This window comes from Equus asinus, chromosome 6, assembly GCF_041296235.1.
Source record: "Equus asinus isolate D_3611 breed Donkey chromosome 6, EquAss-T2T_v2, whole genome shotgun sequence".
In the NCBI taxonomy this organism is placed as follows: Eukaryota; Metazoa; Chordata; class Mammalia; order Perissodactyla; family Equidae; genus Equus; species Equus asinus.
The window spans coordinates 87,928,843-87,949,339 of NC_091795.1; the positions used below are offsets into that span (position 1 = coordinate 87,928,843).

Here is a 20,497-nt window from a genome sequence, read left to right on the forward strand (position 1 = left end):
TTGGAAGTTGAAACTAGTTAGTGTCCACTTCTGCCTGACCTGGATTCTGGGATCAATACTGAAGGCAGGCAGGGAGGTGACACACAGTCAGTAAAGTATAATGGTATTTGCTATGGTGCAATGGAAATAGCTCATTTGATCAGCTTTACTCTGCTCCAAATCAATGCAAGTAAGAGCTAGTCTATTGCTGTGACCTTCCTGTTCCTCAGCGACTAAAATCCTGTCCCGGACTCCAGTTCCTTCCAAAGCCTTTCTCTGCCTTATTGACCAGCTTTCTCTCCAGGGACGACGTTTTCTGTCCCTGAACAATATATTTTTATGACTTCATCTCCTATATCACTTACCATCCAATACAATCTATAAAAGTCTTAATCTGTGATTTTTACAGTTTTGTCCAGTGTCCTGTCTCTCTTTTTCTCAATACACTCATCACATAATTTGTGACAAAACTTCAAACTCGTGTCCCTATGTTCTTGAATGTAGAAAAAAGAAAATGTCTTCTAAGATATAACTCTCCCTCTCTTCCAGATCTTCTCAAATGTCAGCAAAGACTCAAGTGAAAATTCTGAACTGAATTTTAGGTGAGATATTCAGAGGAAAAGTATTACAGAGTAACAATGAACTCTTCATTCAGAGCCTCAGTGTCCCCAATCTCAACAGAGTGGTCCTTCATACTGAACCAAGGGCATGGTCAGAAAACGAGACACTGTGTGTTCTTGCCTTTTTCCAGATAAATCGCTGTTGCCATGAAGTATTTCATTTGTTCAATACGTAGATAGAATAGGACTGCATTTCTACCCTTGCCCCCTTTTAATCAACTATAACAATTAATTTCACAAATTATCCTTGGGGCCTCTGACCCCAGTTTCTTCCAAGAAGCAGCTCCTTTCACTTTTTTCCTCCTAGAGTTTTAGTGTTCCAAAGAACTCCAGAAACAAGAAGCATTGAAAGAAAAAAGTCCTCTTCAGTGTAACAGGATTATAGATCCTCTTAATGGAAACGTTTCTTTAACCTTGAATATTTAATCTCTGCACTGTTCAATCAACCTCAATCTCTCCACTGTGAAATGCATCGGCCTTAGAGTTTATTCGATTTCTGTTTACAGCATGCACTGATGCCACACACCCTTCAGAGAGCTGCTCTTCTTCTTCTGGGCACTGTCAGTCACTCTGGGACCCTTTCCTTTCTGAGAAGATGGACTTTTGTTTAATTTTATATTATTTTATTGACTGAGAAAATATCAAATCAGGAAGAGTCCTTGGAGCTCTTCAAGCATGAACACTCATTTCATAGACGAAGAAACAAAGATGAGGAAAATGTGATAGATCAAAAGCCACTCAGCTAGACACAGATCACTCAACTCTTAACTCATTAAGCCATTAAGTAACTCGTTAAGTTATTGAGTTTCTATTCTGTGCCAGGCACCACACTTGGTCCCAAGAATACAAAAAATCACAGTCCTGCCCTCCAGAAGCCCATGCACCCCACTCCTTCCTCCTTGCAGCTCAGATGCAGATAGTCACCATTTAAGACATTTGTCTTCAGTCAGACTACATTTTCTTAAGAAGCTTCTAGAGGCTTTTCATTTTGTCAGCCTCAGAGAATAATCTTACTGGACTAAAAGGTGAATGCATCTATCTTCCATTAGACTTGAACTTTCTGAGGACAATAATTATGAATTCTACCTGTAGTATTTAACATGGTACCAGGCACACAGTAGGTTCATACTAGATGATTTTCAAATCCATTAATAATATTCGTCTATTTAAATTATCTTGGAGTGGAAGTGCTATGGGGGCAAGTACTAATGAAAGGGATTTTGAGACTGTGAATCTGCTCTGCATCCCTGTAGCCCCTCTGAAAGTGTTTTTGCCCTGTCACTTTTCAATCCCTGGACTCCCCATGTGCGGAGCAGGCACCCTTTGGCAAGGAGGGCGAGGCGTCCCTCACCTGGGCTCTCTGCTACTTGACATCTAGAGTGCCCAGCTGCACCTGCCTCATTTTGCAGACCTCGCTCCACTGTGCCTGTGGAATCCAAAGCTGTGTGCAGGGACCGAGAGCAATGCTGATGAAGTAACGCAGGAACAGAAAGGTTAACATATTCTGTCAGCTTCTACTTTACATTCGTGGTGAAAAAAAAAAAGCAATAGAAAGGTTTTCAAGAATAAAAGAATTTTCTACTCCAACTACTCCAACAAGAAAAATGCCTCATAGACAGCATCTTCCCTTGGACATCAAATTGCTCTGCTGACAGCATTTTTAATCAAAAAGTCCAAAGAAGACAGATGAGCGGAATTTACAATGAAGCACTCAGAGAAAATAAGTGAAGACATGCACTGTGCTTCTGTAGGTGAAGAGTCAGCAGAGACTCGAGCCTCTGCTCTTGAAGCTCTTGGCCTTGTCATTGGACCAAGTACTCTGAGTCCACGGACATGGTGACCTGAGCAGCATTAGGGTTCCTTGGGATAGGTGCTATCACCAGATTCCAGCTTGCAGACCGATCAGTCTCCACTGGGGCCCCTGAAGTACAGGGCTATATCATAGAAGACAGGAGATGGTAACAAGAGGCGCTGGGCCTCTGGCGAATAATTTGGTTGTGGTAATTATTTGAGTTTAGGGCTAAGCATAGTGGGGTTTCTAATCTCCCCATCCCTCGGGTGCCTTTGACACTATGGAGACTGATACAGGTCCTGGATTCTCATGATAACCAAGTTAAGTCACTATTTAGAAACTTAGAATGAGTCATACCTGGCTTCCTAAATCCCTGTTTGTCATGAGAAAATTCTGAGGAGGAAGAAGATTTTTCTCTACTATCAAACTTTGGCATTTTAGACTGTAGACATCTGCTGCCAGGAAAGATAAAGAAAGGAAGTGAAAGAGGAAGGAAGGGAGATTCTGTGACTTCCTGAGCTGGAATTATTGCCCAAGCCTGTGAGCTCTGAGGGACTAGCAAGTATTAGTGTGAGGCTCAAAGCTTTTTGTAAACTTTCCCAAACTCTGATCTGAAAGTCACAGCATCCTGCTCAGGCAAATGCAGTTCCTACCATAGAGTAGATTTGTTGTTGTTGTTGTTGTTGTTTTTGAGCAAGATTAGCCCTGAGCTAACATCTGCTGCCCACCCTCCTCATTTTGCGAGGGAAGATTGGCCCTGAGCTAACACCCATGCCCATCTTCCTCTACTTTATATCTGGGATGCCTGCCATAGCATGGCTTGACAAGCAGTGTGTACGTCTGCACCTGGGATCCAAACCAGCAAACCCTGGGCCACTGAAGTGGAATGTGCGAACTTAACCGCTGTCCACCGGGCCAGCCCCTGTAGTAGATTCTTAATACACAGTGGTTGATAGGACATCACTTGATTGGGTTTACTAATAATAACGCAAATTGGGGCAGAATTTTTCTTCAAGTCCCATCAAACAAGCTCACCTCCTCTGCTCCCTGACTATGTAGATATCATCACGCCAAGATTTTCAACCACATTAGAAACATCAACACATGGTCCCCTGTATAGATTAAATGTCATAAGCAGCAATTCTAGGAAGAAGATGATGCAATCTATAAACAGTTACAGCGACCCGTACTAGCTCCCCCTGGCAGGCCTCACAAAATGAACCGGCAGCAAGCAAAACCTCAGAGACAAAGGTGAGTAAGATACATTCCTGACTTCAAGAGCTCACAGCCTGGTGTGGGAAGAGAGGGATAAACCAGACACGCAGGAAGTAGCTCCCACAGAACCTGATCGGAACCGTAATGGAGGAGAGCATAGTTGGTGTGGGATGGGTGAGTGCGGGCCAAATAATTCTGTGTGTGGCAGTGAGATGAGGCAGCAAGAATTGCTCTAGCAAGAGCGTAGCATTTGAGTTAGAGCCTGAAATACCAGTTGAAGTTCATCAGTAAGGGAGGAAGTGGAAGGTCATTTGTGTCCATCAGACTCCCAACAGGAGGTGGATGGCAATCTCAAAGTGGGATAATTTCAGGAGAGTTTATTGTGGACTATTTCCAAAGTATGGATGAGAGAAACCACAGTAACCCAGGTGAAAGTGCAATAAAGCAGGGTTGGGAGAAGCTGCTCTCTTACCAACCCAAGGCTGGAAAGAATGTGCAATGACCAAAACCCAGAAAGAGGCAGTCATGTATTATTGGATGCCTCTAAAGGAACAGTGACTATTGGTCAAAGGACACAGCCAACCTGAAGTGACCTTGCAGGATGGTAGCTAGAAATGTGTAGTCTGACCTCATGCTCCTTTCTCTAATCTTCTGCAGAGAGTGTCTCCACTGGCCAAGCCCAACTGGAAGCCAAAGGGCAAGGAAACCCATTGATTTAGTCCATGCAGGATAGAGAAGGGTAGGGAGTGGGTCTGGAGGAGCCAATAAAAGACGTGTGCCCAGAATTGAAACTGAAGTCACAATATGAACAAAGACCTGACATAGGAATGTGATGATCTACTCAGGGAAGCATGAGAAGCCTAGCATGCCTATAACCACAGAGATATCAGTGGGAGATGAGACATCCCTCCCTGCTGAGCCTGGGGCTATCTGTGAAAGGTCTTTACTTCAGCATTGGGCAGGTAATATTCATCAGCAGGTCCAAGCTATAAGATCCTTCTCCTTGATGCTCAGTTCCTACTGTGAACCCTACCTCAAGCGAGGCCCTTCCTTGCCTCATACTCTCACACCCTTATAATCTCCTTCCTCGAGCCCCTTCTCATGTTCTAAGACCTACACTAAAGGTCATTGGAGAGAATCAGCTGGGTTGTGAATCTTAGTATCCATTTCATGAACCGGCTCTCCACAGCCTGGATTGAGAGCATCAGCAGGGATGACCTAGGCCTGGAAATGTCACTGGTAACAGTGGTAATGCCACCAGGCCTTGCTGGGTCTCATCCCTTATTGGTAGCCTCTATCCCAAGCTGGAACCTATAGATCTGAATTTTAACTCATCCCTGGCTCAGAATCCATCCTGACATCAAAAGGTTGGATTTATTCTGTGCTTGAGTTTTTTCTGTAATAACCTACTTCCCATTCCAGGCCCTTCCTAGCTCTGAAGACTACCTTGCTCAGGAATCTTCCTAATGACACCCTGGACCTGGGGAATAAGACCCAAGAGAGATGCTTTCAAGAGAAGAAATGTGCACATAATGAAAGCACATTGTAGATTCTATAATATGTCCGGCCCAGTTCTATGCACTAAACTATGACTTATTTTGCATCTCAGGTTAAGTAGTACTTCCTTGAAGAAGCATTTTCCAACTCACCACCTTAAATTAATTATCTTTTTCATATTCTCCAATACAACCAAGTTTCTTTCTTTCAGAGCGTTTTTCTCATATTGGTTGTCATTTGCTGTCACACAGGTTATATATTGCACAACTTCACAGAACACCATTCATGTGGACTACAACGTGAATGGTTCTATGACTCTCCCTGAAGTTGTGCTAAACCCTCTGGAACAGAAATTTTACAGATTAGAAGCTAAAATTCAGAGAGTTTAAGCGGTCTGCCCCATGTTCACTTGAGAGTTAGTAAAGAGTTAATAAGTGATGGGGTCAGAATTTAAATCCAAAAATATACAGCACATGTGTTTTTCATTGTTCTAAGCAATCTTCAAAATATAGTGGAATGGCGTATTTTGATATCTGGCTGGAAGAAAAATGGAGATTAGTAAATCTGAGGTCAAAGGAGACTGATGCTCTTACTGCCCTCTACCCAGAGCCAGCTGAGCACAAGCCTCTTGGGTAGTTTGTATATCTCCACCAATCAGAGCATCCCATCCAACCTGCCTCCCTTGTCAAAAAAGAGGGAACAGACAGGTACTGAGATGGATAAATCAGAGTTCCCACAGGCCAGCGATCTATAATCTGGTGACAGCCTGATGCCTGCCTGCCTCCCTCATCATTTCCCCACCATGACCCTGCTGAGGGCGCCACCAGCCTGTACCTCTCCACCCTCCCTGGCATGCAGCCTCCCATTGCTCTGGGCCTGGTCCCTCTGTGAGCACACTGGGGCTGCCCTGCCTCGGCCTTCCTGCCTTTCTCTGCAGTGAAGAGGTAGTGGAAGGGCTCTCTTTTCCTCCTAATCACAGAAATCCCCAGAAGCCGAGTTAGAGTTTCTGGCCTGCCAGTATATGCTTTACAAGCCCCATTTTTCCCCATATCACTGACTCAGGAGATTAACACTTGTGGCCACCATAAAGCTGATATACACAAAGCCAAAATATTTTCCTTTGTTCCGGGCTTTTCAACGATGAAGAAAAAAGAAACAATTTTACACTAAGAATTTATGGCGCGGTTTCATCAATCTCTACGGTAAACAGTTTGCTTTTCTAAGTGGCCAGCTGCAGACATTTTGCTCAGTAATGTGCACTTGATCTGGTGAGGTTTTATATATTGTTTTTTAAAAAAAAATTTTAAGTAAACAGAAACAGGATCTCCTTTGGGAGCATGCAGGTACAAGTCATTTGCTGGAAAGACGATGACCACCTGGACCGTGAGTGCCTCTTGGAATACCTCCCCTCCCCACCTACCTTTTGTTATTGCTGGTCTGAAATGAGACTTGAACCTCATACATAAAAATGTATGAGGACATATAACTGGTTTGCTTCCGTCAATCCCCATGCAAGCAATTCCTAAGAAGCCATTGCAAAAGTCATTTTTCACTGTAGTATGAAAGATGGTTGGCTTTTTCTGATTTTTACACATCCCTTTATTGAAGCCTTCTGTGTAAGTGTTCATTGGTACAGAACTCCTTATACATCTGTCCCCAAGTGCAGAGCAGGCCGCTTTCTGCCTCCATAGGTCAGGCAGTGTCTGCGCATTCAGGAATACTGTCATCATATACTTGGTTCATGCAGTTCTTGAAAGGAATTCCTAATTTAATGTTTTGACATTGTCTATTCTGATAAAAGTTTATAGGGATAGTCATTCTGACCCCAATCTAATCATTGCCAGAAGGTAACAGAAGGAAAATTCATGAGCCAGACGCAAGAAACTTTAGTCCTAGTCTTGGCTCTTGTAGTTTACTAATCATTGACATCTTGAGTGAGCTAAAACCTTCATCAGCTTCATTGTGCTTCCCTGACAATGACAACAATAACACGCTCTTTCCTAACTATTGACATTTTAAGTATTTATTAAGATAAAATAGAGGATCTCAGGGATCTATGAAAGGGTTGTACAAATCATCATTCCTGGCATCTGGTGGAAAATAGACTATGCTGAGCAATTATGCATTCATTTGGATGTTGATTTTGATGTATCACAACAACTTTTGAATAACCTCTCAAGAACCAGACAGCACATTGATGAGTCTAAAGGGCAGGGGAGGAAGTGGCGTAAGATAGATTTGGAGACATAACCACGTATCATATCATGTGAGATGGTGCGGGTATGATAAAGAATGGGGATATTATCTTTAAGGCAATGGGAAGTTATTGGAGGCTTCTAGGCAGAGAGTGGCCTCTGCTCTGATGCGTGTATTAAGAGACCACTGGGACTGTCCTGTGCAGAACACATGGCGGCAGCAGGAAAACTGCTTGGAAGGCTTTTGCAGGAGTGCAACCAAGAGATGAGTATGACTTGTAATCCATTCAGGTAATGAATCCAGGTGCTTAAACAATATCTAGAAATCTATCCTTCAGTTCAGCTTTCATTAGGTTAGCTTTATTCTCAGGCAGGATCCCCCAAGGGATGGCAAATATATCCCAGGGTCAATTCTAATTTTGCTTCCTACTAGCCTAGCAACCCTGGAGGGAAAGGACACCTTTTGCCCAACAGCATCAAAAAGTTACTTGTCCTTGTTGAGCTCTTGACCATCCCTAGAGCCAAAGAGTAGGTCAGTTCTTCACAAATCATGTGAACTGAGATGGGAGTTCCCCAAAGGGGAATAGATGTACCTTGATCAGAAGAAGAGGAGATTGCTGTTGCACCAGGTTAAACAACGTGTAGTGAATTAGTCAGCTCAGGCTGCCATAACAAAATACCATAAACTGAGTGGCTTAAACAAAAGAGATTTATTTTCTCACAGTTCTGGAGGCTGGAAGTCAGAGATCAGGGTGCCGGCATGGTTGGTTCTGGTGGAGATTCTCTTCCTGGCTTGCAGACAGTCACCTTCTTGCTGTGTCATCTCATGGCAGAAAGAGAGACAGTCAGCCCTCTGACTCTTCTTATAAGGGCACTAATCCCATCAGGAGGGTTCCAGGCTCATAAGCTCATCTAACCCTAACCATCTCCCACAGGTTCCATCTCTAAATACCATCACACTGGGGGTTAGAGTTTCAAGATACAAATTTTGGGGGGACACAATTCAGTCCATAGCACATTGTCATTGAAAAGCTTATAGAAGTAACTTGAAGTTTTAACAGCAAAAAGAAAACATATTCTTTCATAGAACTTTGCTAACACTACATAAAATTTGTGATTTCTCTTACAGCATATGTGACAATAATGAGAGAATATTTAGGTTTCCTGCTCAAGAAAAGTGATTACTGTTGCCTTACACTAAGATTAACTCCAGCTGAAATAAATAATCAGCTATAAAATTATGGTAGGAATAATTTACCAGAAATAAATAACCAGACACAGAATTGTATATCTGTTGGATCTTTGAACAGAAAATTTTCTAAATTTTGAACCGGGAAATGAAAACAGAAAGGAAAATGTTACCAGATTTGTTTTAAGAATTTATCACTTTGGTACAATCAAACAAAAATCCAAACAGCTGAGGAGGAATATATCCGTATCAAGAATTCTCTCCTACGTCCACTCATTTACCCAACGTTTACTAAGTGCCTACTGAGCCCAGGCTGCCAAACAAAAGTGGGCTGCCTCTCTTCTCCTCCTCTCCAGGTAAGATCATACTTTGATTATTTTGATCTCTATAAAAATCTAATCATGCAACAACTCTATGCCCACAAATTTGGTAACCTAGATGAAATGGACCAAATCCTTGAGACACACAATCTGCCAAAACTCACAGAAGAAGAAATACCCACAACTAGAAGGACCTGCAACTAAGATATACAACTATGTATCGTCTGGGGGGGGAGGGGGAGGGTAAGCTGTGGGGGGGGGGGTGGTTTGGGAAATAAAGCAGAGAAAAGAAAAAACTATTGGCAACAGTTGTTAGCCTAGGTCCCAATCTTTAAAAAAAAGAAGGAGAAGAAATAGATGATCTGAATAGGCCTATATCTATTAAAGAAATTGAATCAATAATTGATAACCTTCCAAAACAGAAAGCATCAGGCCCAGATAGATTCACTGGTGGATTCTACCAAACACTTAAGGAAGAAATTACACCAATTCTCTACAATCTCTTTCAGAGGATAGAAGCAGAGTGAGTACCTTCTAATTCTTTCTATGAGGTCAGAGAAAGAGTTGAGGTTACCTTAATACCAAAACCAGACAAAAACATTACAATAAAGGAAAACTACAGACCAATATCTCTCATAAACAAAAAGGCAAAAATTCTCAACAAAGTGTTAGCAAATTACATCCAAAAAAGCATAAAAAGAATTACACACCATGACCAATTGAGATTTATTCCAGGTATGCAAGGCTAGTTCAACATTTTCAAAAATCAATTAATGTAATCCATCACATCAACAGGCTAAAAAAGAAAAATCATATCAATAGATACAAAAAAAGCATTTGATGAAATTCAACACCCATTCATGATAAAAATCTTAGAAAACTAGAAATACAGGGAAACTTTCTCAACTTGATAAAGACTACCTACAAACACCCACAGTTAACATCATACTTAATGGTGAGAAACTAGCAGTTTTCCCACTAAGGTCAGGAAGATATACCTTGGGTATAGGGATGCAACACCAAAGACATGATTCATGAAAAGATTAATTGATAAACTGGACTTCGTTAAATTAAAAACTTCTGTTCTGTGAAAGACAATGTCAAGAGAATTAGAAGACAAGCCAAAGACTGAGAAAAGATAATTGCAAAAGACACATTTGATAAAGAACTGTTATCCAAAATACACAAAGAACTCTTAAGACTCCACAGTAAGAAAATGAAGAACTTGAATTAAAAAATGAGCCAAAGACCTTAACAGACACCTCACCAAAGAAGATGTACAGCTGACAAATAAGCATATGAAAAGATGCTCAACATCATCAGGGAAATGCAAAGTAAAACAACAATGTGATACCACTACACATCTATTAGAAGGGCTAAAATCCAGAACATTGACAACACCAAATGCCAACAAGGATGTGGAACAACAGGAACTCTCATACAATCCTGGTAGAAATGCAAAATGCTACAGCCACTTTGGAAGACAGTTCGCTGTTTCATACGAAACTAAGCATATTCTTACCATATGATCGAGAACTCACACTTCTTGGTATTTACCCAAAGGAGTTGAAATAAACTCCTTTTATTTCACACAAAAACCTGCATATGAGTGTTTATAGCAGCTTTATTCATAATTGCCAAAACTTGGAAGCAACCAACATATCCTTTAGTAGGTGAATGGATAACTAAACTGTGGTATATCCAGACAATGAAAGATTATTTGGCAATACAAAGAAATGAGCCATTGAGCTGTGAAAAGACCAAGACCTGGAGTAAATTTAAATGCATATTACTAAGTGAAATAAATCAGTATGAAAAGCCTATGTATCACATGATCCAAGTATATGACATTCTGGAAAAAGCAAAACTATGGAAACAATAAAAAGAACAGTGATTGCCAGGGGTGGAGGTGTAGAGGGGTTAGAGGAATAGGCAGAGGACGGAGGATTTTTAGGGCAGTGAAAATACTCTGTACGATAGTATAATGGTGGATACATGTCATTATATGTATGTTCAAACGCATAGAATGTACCACACCAAGAGTGAACCCTAAGGTAAACTATAGACTGTAGGTGATTATGGTATATCAATGTAGGTTCATCCTTGGTAAAAATGTACCAATTTTGCTTTAAACCTAAAATTGGTCTAAAAAGATAAAAACTTAAAAAATAACCCTCATCTTAATACACCCAGAGAGTGAGATGGGTTAAATTACTTGACTCACCCTTTGTGCCCTTTTAATTTCAGAGTCCAGCTATCAACCACTGACAAGAGATTTTCACATATTGAGGTATATAGGGTCACTATTTGAGTTCAAAACTGATTCAGCTTGAACTAGAAAGCCTGACTTATGTCCTATCGAACATACATTGTACATCTGCCTATCCGTTAAAGAAAGAATCCCTCTTGAGATAAAGAATGCATACTTCTCCATCTACACCCTATTGGTAATGCCCTATTGGTAACACCCATATTAGTCCCTTTCCTGGCATCAGGGTCATGTTGACCTGCTAATTTGCAATTGAATACCTCTTTGAAAATGTGTCCTGGGTGTATATAATGTATCTTCTTTGTGCTAAAAAGATGTAAGACTGTACTGAAACTCATGTTTCTCTGGAATGCCTTCTAAGCCCTTCCTGGGTTATAATCCTCAATTTGGCTCATAATAGACTCACCCCGATTTTGATTTATAGATTGGTTATGGATTATTTGCATTGACATTTCTTGGTGTAGCCGCAGCAAGATTTCAGAGAAACCCACTGGAGACCACCTGGAATCTACACTGAACCAGCACTTGGTATCAATAGGGGCCCATTGAGACCCCCGGATCACTGCATTCCTCAGGTGACCTTGGTGCATCCTCCTGAAACCCAGACTGACCTCCTTATTTTAAGTTGATGGTCCAGAGTTTATATGAGCTGTTTCAAACCTTAAGACTAGGTGTCTTAGGGGATACTAGTACATACTCTAGCTAAGAGGAACCTAGGGGGACTTCCTAGGACTGAGGAACCTAGGGGGACTTCCTAGCACTGTGGAACCTAGGGGGACTTCCTAGCACTGAGGAACCTAGGGGGACTTCCGAGGACTGAGGAACCTAGGGGTACTTCCTAGCACTGAGGAACCTAGGGGGACTTCCTAGCACTGAGGAACCTAGGGGGACTTCCGAGGACTGAGGAACTTAGGGGGACTTCTGAGGACTGAGGAACATAGAGAGAATTTCCTAGGCCAGGGGAGCCTAGAAGGAACTTTGAGGTGAATGGGGAAAGCTGATCTTTTTAACTTGGCTTTAAATTGCAAAGAATTGCATTTATATAAAGTCTGAATAAACTGCTTGATAGAAAAATGAGAGACTGATGTGTTCAGCTCCAAAGAAAAGGGACATTGCTCCTCCTGGCTGAAAGGTGTTCTCAGGTGACTGAGAACCTTAGCAGAAGTGTTGGAGGGTCAAATCCTCAGGATGTGTAGCGGTCCCATAGGGAACTCCACTATCATTCACGTTAATTAATTAAAGGCTTATCTGGGGAAGCTCATATGAGGGTTGGTCACCCGAGCTCCAAGCCTCATGGTGGTTTTAGACTGCTGGCTGGAGAAACTAAGGCACGCAAGAGAGTAATTAGGACCTTTCTTTAGGGAGTAACACAAGCAGCATATTTCTGATGCACTACACTGTCCCTAGGAATTGTTCAGACTTTATAGCAAAACCAAACCAAAAGAATTATGGGAAATCAAGCTTCTAAAAGCTGACCAGTTCCAGAATGGGCAGCCTCACCTCAGAACTCTTGCCCGCTTCATGCTGTGACTTGCAAGTGCTTAACGAAATTAGGATAGCTGTTAATGGCTGACAAGATGACCCGGGATAATTTGAAATTACAGTGGCCACTGTGGGGCTCCTTTTTAAGAGCCAGGTAACAAAGAAACTTTTAAAAAGTCCAGCTCACCAAATTCCAGCACAATTGCTCAAAAACGAAAGGTTCTGGGAGCTGGAAATATTTTCAAAGAACAGCAAAAAATATTTTACCATATTTACTTGTTTCATGTCCTGAGGGCTAGGCTTAATAATCATCAGATTAGGTGACCCGAAATGTGGTCAGACAAAACACGCTGCACCCCATTTTGCAGCCAGAGATAGTCAGAGAGAAACCTGGGTTGAACTCCATTCCTGGTTAAGGGTCCTCCCAAGCTGCTGCCAGCCTCAGGGTAATTCCATTGGCCATTAGAAGGAACGTTCTGATTAGATAAGATCATTTAAAAAGTGCACTTAAAAAGCAAAAATTTCAACATTCTGAAATAATTTTATTGAAAATTTTGTTGCAGAAAGCTAATAGAAAATTGTTATAAATAGTAATTAAAGGAATATATAAAGCCATGACTTTACAGACAACCTCATAATCTATGAGTTAATGAGACTCAGAGATTTTCCGGGAAACTGCTCCGCCAAGGATTACTGGAGCTGTTCAATACCACCAGGGAGTTAACTGTTTGTCCTGGCTGAAACCGACAAGGTATTCAAAAGGATTTAAGCAACTTAGGATCAGAAATTTGGCCAAACTGGAAGCTGATATTCAGAGTCTGATAGGAATTTTCTTTCCAGGCCTTCTTCCCCAAATTAAATTAAAACTAGGCACCCAGAAGGAAAAAAAAGAAAGCAAATTAGCATGATGGAGTTGGACAGTTGTCCTCAACTTGTAAACCCCTGTAAGACTGGAAAAGCAGTTCTAGAGGCAGTTCAGATTCCACCCAGTTCCTTTATCTTAAAAAGGATTATGGCCTCACCTCTCTGGGAACTGTTATCTAGCTTATCACTAACTCCTAAGACAGAAGAAAAGAAAAAGGGAAAAGGCCAAAAAACGTCCATAAGCGTGCCCTCGCCAAAAAATCTACCATCTTGAGTGTCTTCTCCACAAATATTAGTAAAAAGGCTCAAAACAAAATTTGGATTCATAACTGGTGAGATTTGTATTACTGTACCTGATTCATGGCAGTAATTTTTAAAACAATGGCTGTGGAGACTCTGTGTATATGTGTCTATATGTGTGTTATATATGTGTGATATTTTACCTCCAGATGGTATGGCCAAAATTAAGATCTCTGCTTAATTGGCTTAAAGTAAGTGCTTACATAAATTCTAAATGTAATAGAAATTAACCCAATGTCTTTTAAGTTATCACGATATAGATTAATCTTCAGTTAATGAAAGTTTGTTAGTTTGACTGAGAAGGTGTGTACTCAGAGTTGTCAGTATTTGAATATGATGCAGACATGCAGCCTGGGTTTACTAATCAATAAACTCATGTTGGCTGTTAGAAATTCATCAGCAAAATAACAGCTTTAAGTGATAGCTAATTTTGTCTAATATCTCATAAAATTTTTGTTGGTAATCTAAACATCGTTATTGGAAACAAATGATTTAGATATAAATGAAATAAGAGTTTATAGACAAACTTTTAGCAATAATTATAGTTTATGGCATGTGTATCTAAAATAACTTCCAAAATCTTTTTGATAACTTGAAACTTTGAAGTTTTGCTGGTTAATTTTGAAAAATAGAAATGGGAAGCAATAGGATATTGGAGTGTATGAGGAAGCCATTTGGTGTAAACCTAATTCAGCCTGACCTTGTTTTTCCAAAAGGGCCTGACTGTGGTCATTGAGCATGCATGGTATATCTGCTTTAGACATTCCCTATGGCAAGAACAAAGGACCTTGAGATAAAGGTGCAACTTCCCTCCCCCTCCCAATGTTGGCATTTCCTTAGAGATTAAGCATCTTTCCTTAGGCTAGGAACTGATTGTTGCACTCACCTGTGACCACCCTGCTCAAGACAACAGACTTTCTTCCTGCTTCGTGCCCCAAGATAGCAGACCCACTACCTGCTGTGTCCATCAAGTGCTGTGCCGACAGGGCAATCTTGTGACTATTGCAAGAGGGACATTTCAATCACATGTGAAACATCCTCTTTGAGGGTATATAACCACCCTGTATACCCCCGCTTCTTTGGAGTGCTTCGTTCCTTTGTGGAAGGACTCTCCCAGGCCATGGTCCACACATTCTAGCTCAGAATAAACTCTCCCAAATTTTCATTTATAGATTGGTTATGGATTATTTTCATGGACAATGTAAATGATAAAATTCATTGAGTATCTAGATCATTTCTGAATAAGATAAGATATTAGACATTAATTATTAAATGTAAGTTTATCTACTTTTGGCTTCTTATTGCAGAGAGGTTAAAAGTTTTGGACCTATTACTGTGAAGTTGCATGTTTCTAGAAATTATAAAAAGTATTTATAAATTTGCCAAGCCACAGTATGCTAATTTAAAAGACAGTTCATAATTCCTTAGCTTTTAGTTTTTACTAGGGTCTGTAAGGGTTAAAAATTCTAATTAATATGCATAATTAAAGCTACTAAAACTTGATAAGGAAAACAGTTCTGTATACAAGGAAATTAAAAGGTATGTTTTTCAGTAAAGAAGGTATAAAGAATGGAAGTATTTTTGTTTGCTGGGTTTAGAAAGATAAATTTGTCCTAAAGTACTAGAAGGGAAAAAAGAAAGCATGGGACAAATTCTAAATGTAACAAAGTTGTTGAAGGTTGTGAAGGAGAAATTCTGAAGGAAGTTTTATGCCTGGTCAAGTTGGCTAAGATTAAAGTCAGTCCAATTAAGTAAATGAGTTTTAATGTTAAAAAAAATGAGCTGATGCAAAAAATTGAAATTTGTTTTTTTCTCTCAAAAGGATAATTTTCTTGAACTTTTGGTCTGCTCTTGATAAAGAGGTTATAAAAGGTTTTTCTTTAACTTTGAGTCTACCTAAAAGACAGGAAATCTGTTTTGTTAAAAGAATTTCCTATGTTCAGAAAGACTGAGGTCTTTCTATTAAGATTTTTTGACTGTTTTAACTGTTTACCCTTGACTGTTTTGTTGTCACTTTGATAGAATAGAGTGAGCATTGTTTCCTATTTGACCAAGTATTTTAAAACTTTTTGATATTTTTGACAAGCTCCCCCCTCAACCAAAATACTCAAATCCTGAATAAAGAGGTTTTTTTTGACCTGGAAGAAGGAAGAGAATTTCTCTAAGGATTTTCAGAGGGCCCCTGAGACTTCTAAGAGAAATTTGGTCTCCCTTCCCATAAAGAGGGGGATACTAATTAGGCTTGTTTGGTGCTAAATTGCATGAGAAGCCTTGTCAAGTAAATGATGATAAACCTTCTTAGGTTATATTGTATGGGTAAAGATTATTCACTTTTTTAACCTCGCTACCTTGCTTCCAACATCACAAAGGGAGAAGACCACCAGGACCACATTCTATTGTGTAATTGGTTTACAGATAAGTCTTACTTAAGCTATAAGCAAGGATGTCATCAGGCTCGATATGCTATTCAGCCTCAAAAATGCCTGTTACTTTCTATTAACTCTGCTAACCCACTAAAAGGTTTCCTTCTACAGGCTCAAGAAACCACCATGGAAGAGAAGAAATAAAGGTGGCAACAAAGGGGGGAAAACAACACTTTTAGAAACTTTCTCCCACAGCAGCTCATAAAGCCTATACTCATTGTGCTATATGCCTGAAATATAATCTAGGGAAACTATTTCGTGAGTCACAAGGCCACTTTCCACTTCCTGAGGGACCCTTTGAGGTATGACAATTGGACTTTGTCCAAATGCCACCATCTCAAGGATAAATATCTTGTAATGATCTGTGTGTTCTCATGTTGGGTTGAAGCCTTTCCTTCAGACGAGCAATGGCTTTAGGTAAATTGTTATTGAAAAGGATGATTCTTGTTTGAGGAATTCCTACTGAGTTCCATGGTATCCTGGGAACTCATTTCACCAGACAAATAATTAAATCAATTTGTAATATTTGGCCAATAATGCAGCATTTCCACTGCACTTACTATCTGATCCTCAGGATTCGTGGAAAGAACTAACAGCATAATTAAAACTTAATTGGCAAAGCTTTCAGAAGCATTTAATCTCTCATGGCCAAAAGCTCTTCAGTCTTAGATCTGTACCCTTTGGTAAGCATTAACTGTCTCCTTTTGAGATAATAACTGGAAGGCTTATGCAGTTAGATGAGGAAATATACAAACCAGCCTTGCTTAAGGGAGATATTACATTGTCATCAGGGTTCCATTGAGATGCTTAAATGAAAGGTTGATAGCTGATTCTTTTCACAGAGCTCCCAGACCTTAAGGATCATGGACTACAACCTGGAGAATTTATTTATCAAAAGAAGCATCAAATGAAAGACTCTTTGCAGCCTGTTGGAAAGGATCATACCAGGATGAGAAGAAGACGGCATCTGTTGTAGACAGCTGTCCCAAGACTCTGGACCAGGCCTCTGTTCCCAACCTTGTGTCTCTGCATTTAAACCTTTGCTATGCTTAAACTGTATACCTATTTTATAGTTGTTCCATTTAAGGTTTCAAAATACTATCATACTTAAAGAAAGTGACGAATTTGGAACAGACTGGTCTTGAAGGCCTGGCATTTATCAAATGGCTCATAATGGAACTCATTGGTTATGTGGAACAAATCTCTGTCCTTGGCTACTGCCTGGATGGCTAAAACACTGTGCCCTGAGCAGGCGCAGGCAGGCGGGAAGATGGCGGCCGGGTTCAAAACTGTGGAACCTTTGGAGTATTACAGGAGATTTTTGATATAACCTACTTTCATATAAATACATTTAGAAAGAGAACTGCTGTCCTGATGGAAGAGAACTTGGTGAATTCAGAACTACTACTGTCAACATAGGTTCAATTAGTACTGCAGATGGTTCTGCTTTAGTGAAGCTGGGAAATACTACAGTAATTTGTGGAATTAAAGTGGAATTTGCAGCACCACCAACAGATGCCCCTGATAAAGGATATGTTGATTTCGGTCTGGATCTCCTGGAGAAGAGGCCCAAGTGGCTAGCCAGTTCATTGCAGATGTCATTGAAAATTCACAGATAATTCAGAAAGAGGACTTATGCATTTCTCCAGGAAAGCTTGCTTGGGTTCTATACTGTGATCTTATTTGCCTGGACTATGATGGAAACATTTTGGATGCCTGTACCTTTGCTTTGTTAGCAGCCTTAAAGAATGTACAGTTGCCTGAAGTTACTATAAGTGAAGAAACTGCTTTAGCAGAAGTTAATTTAAAGAAAAAAAGTTTTTTGAATATTAGAACTCATCCAGTTGCAACCTCCTTTGCTGTGTTTGATGACACTCTGCTCATAGTTGACCCTACTGGAGAGGAGGAACATCTGGCAACTGGAACCTTAACAGTAGTAATGGATGAGGAAGGCAAGCTATGTTGTCTTCACAAACCAGGTGGAAGTGGGCTGACTGGAGCTAAACTTCAGGACTGTATGAGCCAAGCAGTTACAAGACACAAAGAAGTAAAAAAACTGATGGATGAAGTAGTTAAGAGTATGAAACCCAAATAAACCACCACCACATTTTCAAAACAGATTTGTAAAAACTGTATTTGTTACACTGTGCACAAACCTTTTATACTAAATAAATATCAAACTACATTCTTCTGAAAAAAAAAAAAAAAAACACTGTGCCCTGAGTTTCCCTTGGGTGTGGGGAAGGATTCAGACTGAGTTGACGTCTGTTGCTAATCTCCCTCTCTTTAAGGCCTGATGAGCTTATTCAGTGTTCCACTGTTATGACCAGGGAGAAGCTAGCTTTAGTATTCCTCCTTTGGGGTTACAGGATGTCATATCACATACAGAAGCCCTTAACAGTAGTAAAGTAGGAATAGCCTTATTGGATACTGAAATGTCTTTAATGAGAAAGGTTGTCCTTCAAAATAGAATGGCCTTGGGGGTCAGCCGGTGGTGCAGCCGTTAAGTGCACATGTTCCACTTCAGCAGCCCGGGGTTTGCTGTTCATATCCCAGGTGCAGATATGGCACTGCTTGGCAAGCCATGCTGTGGTAGGCGTCCCACATAGACGGGCACAGATGTTAGCTCACAGCCAGTCTTCCTCTGCAAAAAGAGGAGGATTGGCAGCAGATATTAGCTCAGGCCTAATCTTCCTCAAAATAAATAAGTAAATAAATAAAAGTAAAATGGTCTTAGATATTCTTACAGCATCCCAAGGTGGTATATACAAATCATTCAAACTGAATGCTGTGTTTATACCTGAGGAATCTTCCAATGTGTCATCTCTGCTAAAGCACAAAAAGAAAAGCAGGTGAATGCCTTATGCAATCTTATACCTGGTCTTGATTTGTTTGGTTGGCTCCTTTCTGGTATTGGCTTCCATTTGTGACCTGGATTGCAATTCCTATTTCTATTACTCCTTGGAATTCTTGTATTGGTCATAATATTCAAACTAATTACTGTTTCCTCAGTGTTATATGACTGACATGCAAGCTAGAGTAATGATTGCTCAGCACCTTGAGACATTTGATGGATCCTACAACCCTGAATGAATCCCCTTTTATTAAGGCTGTGCCTAAGAATTCATTTTTAAGCTAATCATTTCAAGTTTTGGATTACCTGTTCTATGATTGTTATAAACAATGTAACTATAAGAAGTCATGTAAAAGCACATGTGCAATGTTTGTGTGATAATCCAAAAATAACTAAGTTACATAGCCTATGAAACACTTCCCCTGTTAATATATACCTCTATGCTTGTTCACTACATCTGATTATTTCCCCGCAACATGGATAACTGGGCAAATCAATGAAATAAAAATCTAGCACCAAGGGACATGACGGACCCAGGCAGGCAGCAACCACCCTGGCACCAAGGGACAATATTTTGATCAGCGATGCCTTCTATTGAAAGACTATTGATCAAAAGGGGACAATAACAAGAGATTTTCACATATTGAGGTATATGGGGTCACTATTTGAGTTCAAAACTGATTCAGCCTGAACAAGAAAGGCTGATTTATGGCCTATCAAACATACGTTGTACATCTGCTTATTCATTAAAGTAAGAATCTCTCTTGAGATAAAGAATGCACACTTCCCCATCTACACCCTATTGGTGACGCCCTATTGGTAACACCCAGATTAGTCCCTTTCCTGGCATCATGGTCATGTTGATCTGCTCATTTGCAACTGAATACCTCTTTGAAAATGTATCCTGGGTATGTGTAATGTATCTTCTTTGTTCTAAGAAGATAAAAGACTGTACTGAAACTCACGTTTCTCTGGAGCGCCTTCTAAGGCCTTCCTGGGTTATAATCCTCAATTTGGCTCATAATAAACTCACCCCAATTTTGATTTATAGGTTGGTTGTGGTTTATTTGTGCGGACACCACAAAGCTTTAGCCCCCTGCCCAAGGGTGGCTGTCTATACTCAGGGCCCCAGAACTGGTGTTACACCAGCTCACCTGGGAATGGTGTCAGATGGCAAAAGGATTGTCCAGGAACTTCAGCTATACCTTGCAGCAACAACTTGGGCCCCACCCTCCCAAGAGGACAATGTTCTGACCCGTTTGTTCTTTCATTCAAAGCCAAAACAAAGAATATGTGATGTGATTCAACCACATTGCTTTTGCACTCTATTCTGAACATTGATGGAGAGGGTTTTTCCTACTCTTCATGGAAATCTATGGAAATCACAAGTTCTCTTCCCTCACTGCAATGCAGGTATCAGGTAACCTCCTCCGTTTCCTTTGACAGGAAAGAAACCTTTGCCTGAAGCTGTCGGGGTTTCTCAGCCCCATGTGGAGAT

At 40.4% G+C, this 20,497-nt stretch overlaps 1 pseudogene; it reads left to right on the forward strand.

The window, feature by feature from the left end:
- Window positions 1-16,789: 16,789 nt before the first annotated feature.
- On the forward strand, window positions 16,790-18,353 carry LOC106835644 (exosome complex component RRP43-like; annotated as a pseudogene).
- Window positions 18,354-20,497: the final 2,144 nt, after the last annotated feature.